Below are 8051 nucleotides of genomic sequence, written 5' to 3' on the forward strand. Positions count from 1 at the left end.
CCAGGTCAACCTTGACCACGAGTTGCACCCACAATCTCCCAAGCTTGTATCCTTGTCAAACATCAAGATACAACTTTTCTGTTCACGTCAAACATCGTCAAACATCAAAACATAACTCGAGTCAAGTCAACTCGAGTCTGGTCAACCAGATCAACTTTGACCTAAGGTTGCACCAACAATCTCCCCTTTTTGATGTTTGACAAAACCCATAAACAAGTTAGGTTAACCCGATAACCTAACTTAGGTTTTCCAAAACATTCTCCCATTCTCCCCGTTGGGACATCTCTCCCCCTTTTTGACACACATCAAAAAGAGGGAATCAAGGTCAAGAGTTTCTTCCCAATGAAAGTCTCATACCTTTCATTGAAACCCTTAATTTCCCCCTTGATACTAAACTCAACACTCAACTTAGTGACAATTCCATATCACTAATCCTCAAAAGTCTTAACGAGTAAAAACTCCCCCTTGACTAATAGGTAAAACTCCCCCTAAAGGCCAACTCCCCCTTGACCATTGCACCAACAATGTCTTGGAGAGTTTCAATCCTTTAGAGATCCGAAACTCAACTCCCAAAAACTGAAATTTCAGACACCTGCTGAAAATCAGAAATTCGGCACGCACTGATCGGTCCCCAGACCGATCAGGAACCCCTTGGATCGATTCCCAAATCGATCCTAGCTTTCTGGATCGTCACTGATCGGTCACCAGACCGATCAGGACTTCTCTGGATCGGTCCGGTGACTGATCCAGCCTCTGAAATCAGAGATTTCTGATTTTTCTCCCCGGAAGAAATTCAGAAACTCACAAAAAATTACAGAAAATTTCAAAAATCGTAAAATTTTGAGGATACATTCCTCATACCATATACTATCATGGAAAAATAATTTTAGATGAAAATAACTTCCATTTTCAAATCTTGATACAAAGTTCAAAAACTTTTGAAATAGTTCAAAGTTTAACTCATCTTTGTATCATCTTGCTCAATGATGAATGCTATCACTAGAAAAGCTTCATCAAGGTTTTTCAAATCAATTTTAAAATGATTTTAAACCCTTTAATTTAGGACCATAATCTTAGAACTATATGTACATGACTTGTACACAAGTTTTCCCTATGATCCTCCAATCTCTTGAATTAGGCTCATCTAGGTACAAGAACTATGTACCTTGATCCTAACTCATGATCCTAATATCTCACACACATCTAAAGTGTATCAAACACATCCAAGTCAATTTTGATGTGAGATATGGGGTTAGGTTATCTTAGGCTAAGTTCTCATGCATTTTCTAAACACCAATTTGATCTCAATATCAAATTGTGTTTTTATCCTTAAATCAATTTCATTGATTATTAATGCAAGAGATGATGACATGGCATAAAATGATGTCATAAATAGAAGCATGTTCCAATTTCATGATGTCGTGGCATAAAGTATAAAACTTAAAATAAGCATGACATATAATTAGCCTAAGCATGATCATGACATTTCGAATGATAATAAGTTAAAACTGATGTCATGGCATGGCATATGGCAAACAACCATGGTAAGTTAGCACAAATAAAATACCTAGATTACCTATCTAAGTATCCTTAACACCTTAGCTAACTTAAAATCTAAACCTAGATTGCTCAAAGTGCTTCAAGAAAATGGCCAAACCTAAGTTGGCATTCCTATTTTTCTTGATTAATTTATGCCACTTAACATTAAGTATATCCTCAAATATTGGCATATTTCATATTTCCTCAAGAATAGCACCTTTTTAATTAAGGCCTAGATTGTTTTAAATTCCTAAGAGAGTACCAAGACTCCAACTTGGTATTTCTCTAGGTTTTCCTAACTTGTGCCAATAAAGATTAAAGTCGATATAATTTTTTTTTCAAATATGGCACAATTTACTCTTCAAGGAGTAAATGATAAATCCATTTCATTTTCAAAGGTTCACAAAACCTTGAAAATGTTCCTTGAGTGTCAATTTCCTCAAAGTTGGGTTAACTACCCTTCTAATCGGAGTTGACACTTTCTAACCCATCTATGGGGTAGAGAAGATGCTCCTAGGAACCCAATACCTATTAGAGCTCATTGGGTTCACTAAATATTCACTAGGGATAACTTCCCTAGCAACCCTCCTAATGACCCTCTTAGGCTTTAAAGCCTTGGCCATTTGGGACTCATCAAGATCAACTCTAGGGGTGACTCCCCTTGTGACCTTGGTGTTGGTCTTCCTAGCCCTAGGTTCTGTTCCATAATCGAATGGAACATTATGATAGGTAGGCTTGACCATTTGGGACTTAGGTTTGTGACCCAAACCTTTCTTGTCCTTGGGCTTTGAAATTTGACCCTTAGACCCTAGAGATGACTTCTCTAAATTCTTTAGGGCCTTTTCTAGAGTGTCAAGTCTTGACCTCAAGACTTGATTTTCTTTCTCTAAAACCTCAAATTTTAATTTATCATTCTTTCTTGAGGTGTTCCTAGGCATATGTCTAGTTGTCTTGGGGTTTCTACCTAGGTTCTCCTTAGCCTTAGATGAGTTAATCCTAGGGTTGACATTTCTAGTATTATCCTTATCTAAGCTAACATGTTTAGCACCTAAGCACACATATGGTTTTCTATTGTTAACATGCTCATCATTATTTGCAATAGCAATAAAACTACTAGCATGTTTCTTATTTGAATTGCAATAGTGTGCCTTAAAAGGTACCTTAGGGTTTGCCTTAGCTCCCCCTATCGATGTGCATCCCTTGTCCTTGTGAGGTTGCCTCCCCCTTGGACATTGACTCCGATAATGTCCCCTTCGCTTGCATTGGAAGCATACCACGTGCTCCTTGCCTTTGCGTGTCGGGACTCCGGCTCCCTTGACCATTGGTGCCGGTGGAGTCTTCCTAACCCTCCTTGGACACTTATTCTTGTAGTGCCCAAATTCCCTACACTCAAAGCATATTATATGTAACTTATTTGAAATTACGATGCTTGAGTTACCTAGGGTTGAGGATGGATGAAGGCTCTCTTCCTCATCCCTTCCGGAGGTAGATGCTTCTTCTTGCTCCGATCTTGAAGAAGAGACCTCCTCCTCTTCTTCCTTAGACGTTGAGTGACTCTCAACTTCTAATTCGCTCCCTCCATGATGTGAGCTACTTGGCTCACTTGACTCCTCTTCATGGCTTGAAGTGGAGCTCTCCTCATGAAACTTGGCCAAGTTATTCCACAACTCTTTGGCGTTGTTGTAACCACCTATTCTACACAAAATGTCATTAGGTAAAGAGAATTCAATGATTTTCGTTACCTCATCATTGATGGTTGATTGGTGGATTTGCTCCTTGGTCCACTCCTTCTTCTCTAGAGTTTCTCCTTTCTTATCCATCGGAGACTTGAAACCTAATTGAACACAACTCCAATTTTCAAGGTTAGTCATAAGAAAATACCTCATTCTTACCTTCCAATACGCGAAGTCGCAGCACTCGTAGAATGGTGGAAACGTGATGTCTTCTCCGAGTCGATCCATTCTCTAGCTTGTGCTCCCCCGGGTGTTAATCCGACAAAGAGCAACCTTGCTCTGATACCACTTGTTGGGATCCTTCGTACGGAGGCTAGAGAGGGGGGTGTGAATAGCCGACCCCAAATCGTCATTTCTTTCTACAAAACGTGTTAGCGCAGCGGAAAATAAACACAGAAACGAAAGGGAAAGAAGACAAACCTCAAACAAACCGATGTAACGAGGTTCGGAGATAAACTCCTACTCCTCGGCGTGTCCGTAAGGTGGACGAAGCCTATCAATCCGTCGGTGGATGAGTCCCCGGAGAACCGGCTAATAAATGCTCCTTGTGGGTGGAGAAACCTCGCCACAATACTTGTAACAACAAGAAAGGAATACAAGGAAAGCAAGAAGCAAATACAAACAACAATATGAATGCAACACTCACTTGCCTTCTCTGTCGACCGGAGGCGATGAAGCAGCAACTTCACAACCCAACTGCAGCAGCTTATCGACGACTGGAAGCTCACGCGAAGCTTCGGAAGCGAGCTCAACAAAGCTCAGAACCTCAGAGCACAGAAGCAGAAGCTCCAATCCAAGGAAGAAGAAGAAGTCCTACTGTAGAAGCTCTCAGCCTCCTTTTATACCTGCGGAGAAAGAAGCACAGAAGAAATCTAGCCGTTGCGTCGCAACGGCTAGTGCCCTGATCGGTCTGTGGACCAATCAGGGAACCTACTGATCGGTCCACAGACCGATCAGGGAACTTCCTGATCGGTGCGGGACCGATCAGGGCTTTGATCGGTCCCTGATCGGTCTCGCCCGCTCTGCTCGTCTTCGATCGACTCACGATCGGTCACCGGACCAATCAGTTATCACACTGATATTGTTTGGTTACTGATCGGTCACCAGATCGATCAGAATATTCGCGGTATCACTGGATCGATCACCAGATCGATCCAGCTCATGGTTTTCGCCCAAACCAAGTCCAAACCAACATCCGGTCAATCTTGACCTGTTGGTACATTGCGCCTAGCATCCAGTCACTCCCTTGACCTGCTAGGACTCCCCGCTAAGTGTCCGGTCAATCCCTTTGACCCACTTAGACTTTTCTCTCCGTACCAAGTATCCGGTCACTCCTATGACCTATTTGGACTTCCCATCACCAGATGTCCGATCACCCTTGATCCATCTGGATTTTCCCTTGCCCGGCTTCACTCACCAGGACTTTCACCTAGCTTCACTCACTAGGGTTTTCACCTGCCTTCACTCACCAGGATTTCCAATCTGCCTGGCTTCACTCACCAGGACTTGCACCTAGCTTCACTCACTAGGGTTTTCACCTGACTTCACTCACCAGGACTTCTCAACTGCCTGGCTTCACTCACCAGGACTTTTCCAACTGCCTGGCTTCACTCACCAGGACTTTCACTTTCACCTAGCTTCACTCGCTAGGATTTTCACCTGGCTTCACTCACCAGGACTTTCCACATCCGGTCCAGAGAACGAGCTACCGAACCCTCTCTGACCACAGTTCGGAGAACGAGCTACCGAGCCCTCTCCGTCTTTCCATGTGCCAAGCTTCCATACTTGGACTTCTCTGTGCCAAGTCTCCATACTTGGACTTTCTCCCGTGCCAAGCTCCCTTCTTGGACTTTTCCGAGTCAGGTCAACTCACCTCGGGTCAACCAGGTCAACCTTGACCACGAGTTGCACCCACAATCTCCCAAGCTTGTATCCTTGTCAAACATCAAGATACAATTTTTCTGTTCACGTCAAACATCGTCAAACATCAAAACATAACTCGAGTCAAGTCAACTCGAGTCTGGTCAACCAGGTCAACTTTGACCTAAGGTTGCACCAACAGACATAAGAATACATGGTCATTCTCAAATGAGTCAATATGCAATAATGAGCTTATTTGATTGAGTGTGTCTACTTAGAAATTAAGAAACACAAAGATTGATAAAAGGATGACACGGTCTATGCCTCATTGATCAATTTAGATATCAAGGATAGAAGGATTGAGTCATATAAGATAATAGACACGGAAAGATTAAGTCAAATCTCGACATTCTCACCACTTGAATAGCAATGATGCTTTGCTAGATGTTATTCATTGTTTATGTATCTAAAATAGTTATAGAGACATTGTCAACATTATGAGAACTTATTGGATCACACACAAAGAACAAATTGATTTGGAGGTGGGTTCATATGATGGATCATTAGATTAAGTCTAATCCAAATTAGAATCATTGAGTTAAACTCAATTGGATCCAATTATTGGATTGAGTCCAATTTAAACTAGACTCATTGAGTCAATTCAAATTAATGAGATGGTGACTCATTGAATTCGAATTACATGAAAGAAGAGGAATGGTCAAATTTCAAAATTGGCCATTCACTCATGAAAAATTCGAAATGTTGATTTGAATTCTTGAATGAAGACCAAAAGGCTCTTGTTTTAATGGAGTGTTAAGGCTCATTAAGTGTATTCATTGGATGAAGTACCAAAGGCCTTTGTTATCTCATTTTTGAGAAAACAACGTCTTCTCTCTTCTTTCCTATGGTCGAAATCTTCCTTGGGGTAGCCAGCACAATCTTGGTTAGTTTTCTTCTCCACTTCGTGAGTTCGTGAGACAAACAGAAGGCTTGTTTGTGTGGTTTCCAAAAGAGGCATGGACACATGATCATGCTGAGATCCTTGTTGCCGGGAGTTTATGCTTACACAACAAAGGTATAACTTCCTTTTAACAAACTTAGTATATGGTTTTCTCCTTCGCATGGATCTTCTAAAAGGAAAAAGTTAGTTTTTCCGATGTACTTTTTGTATGTTTAGCGCTCTAGATCCTTACAGACTTGCACCATCAATGTAGCTCATGCATCTCACTTCAAGAACACATAAGTAATATACAACTTTTGGGCCAATGTTGAGAGCAAAATGCAAATGATTTCTTCTTTGCATCTGCAATCTCGCCTTCTTCATCCTCGCCCTTCTTTTCTGCTGACTCCTTATCCTAGTAGATCTTGCCATCAATGCTGTGTTGAAATCGAATTTAAAATTTGGGTATCGAGTTTTCACACCCCTATGAGAAGCGGAAGTTTAAAATTTATTTTATAATTTAACAATTAAATCAAAGAAGTATCCATATGAATTTTTTAAAAATAAATATGAGCATTATCTTTAATCTAAATATACATTATAATTTAACCATTCAAGTAAAATCCTTTAAGTATAACAAAGATAAACGATCACGTGAATGATACATCTAATATTAATTTAATCCTTTTATTTAGACATACAAAACTATCTAAGTTAAACATACTAGATTATTTAAGTATAATCTAAATAAAATCATTAACACATGCATCAATATATAAATGAATCAAAGCATAAGCTAAAACATACCTTCGAAACGACCTTTGTTTGGGGATGACTCCAACTATTTCGGGTTTAGCGAAATAGTTCTTCTTTGTTTATCTTGAACTTGTGCTTCCTCCATCTAATCCAGTCCACAATCGGAGTCTCATTTCCAACGCTTGGTCGCACTAGAGATCAAGTGTCATTTTTTGTCAAGACGGTCGTAACGACATAAGAAGATGAGACTCTTTCAATGGAAGATAAGGAAGAAGATTCCTATCTTCTTCCTAGGGGAGGGGTTGTCGAATTCTTCAAAGAAAAGAAGTAGGCTACCAATAACTCCAAGGGAGAAGAGGAATAAATTGTCTACATAATTTTCTCTTAGGAGAACTATTTATAACTCTCTAATGGGAAGATCAAGAGATTGTCTTCACAATTTCTCCAAAAGAAATAAAAAGAGGTGGCTACCATAAACTCAAAGGGAAGTCCAAGAGTTAGTGATGGATGAGGTGGAAAAGAAAAAATATTTTTTCATTCTCTTCTCTTGATACATTGAATCTAGCCCTTTTCTTTCTAACATTTTGGTCCATTGATATTAAAACTTTTTTAAAATCCAATAATTTGAGTCCATCATAATCATATTATTAATAATATTTAATTATATCAAATTTTAGTTGTCAATTCACTATTTGATTACATCAAAATTTATTAGCTAAATTCAACTACTTGAATTTGACTTTCTCAATGGGAAATAGGAAAACCAATAATTGTGTGACCATCAATGGTTTGGGGATATAGCTAGCCATGGGTTCACAACTCTTTGTGATTCAGAAAGATATTCATCATTTATTTAGGTATACCCTTAATAGTCTCATCCTATGATCAACTGCTTGATTATAGGATGTTAGAACTAATTCTGATTAGCACCCAACGAATCATGGTAAGAGCGTCTAGCAGCATTGTCCCAAGACTCCCTAAGCATTACTGAATAGTATCTGCAAGAACCAGTCAATTATGGTTAACATACAGTTCGATTCTTTCATCTCATATGTCCCAGTCATATCTATAATCATTGGTACATTAAGGGTTGTATATTGATTTGATAATCATATAATGTATTTTATAGTGACATCACATGTGCAACTAGGAAATTCCTTTCCTAAAGCACATCTTATAACTCTGATCAAAGACTTCATCTATTATAGGACAATACATTACAT

This window comes from Zingiber officinale, chromosome 3B (assembly GCF_018446385.1).
Source record: "Zingiber officinale cultivar Zhangliang chromosome 3B, Zo_v1.1, whole genome shotgun sequence".
In the NCBI taxonomy this organism is placed as follows: domain Eukaryota; kingdom Viridiplantae; phylum Streptophyta; class Magnoliopsida; order Zingiberales; family Zingiberaceae; genus Zingiber; species Zingiber officinale.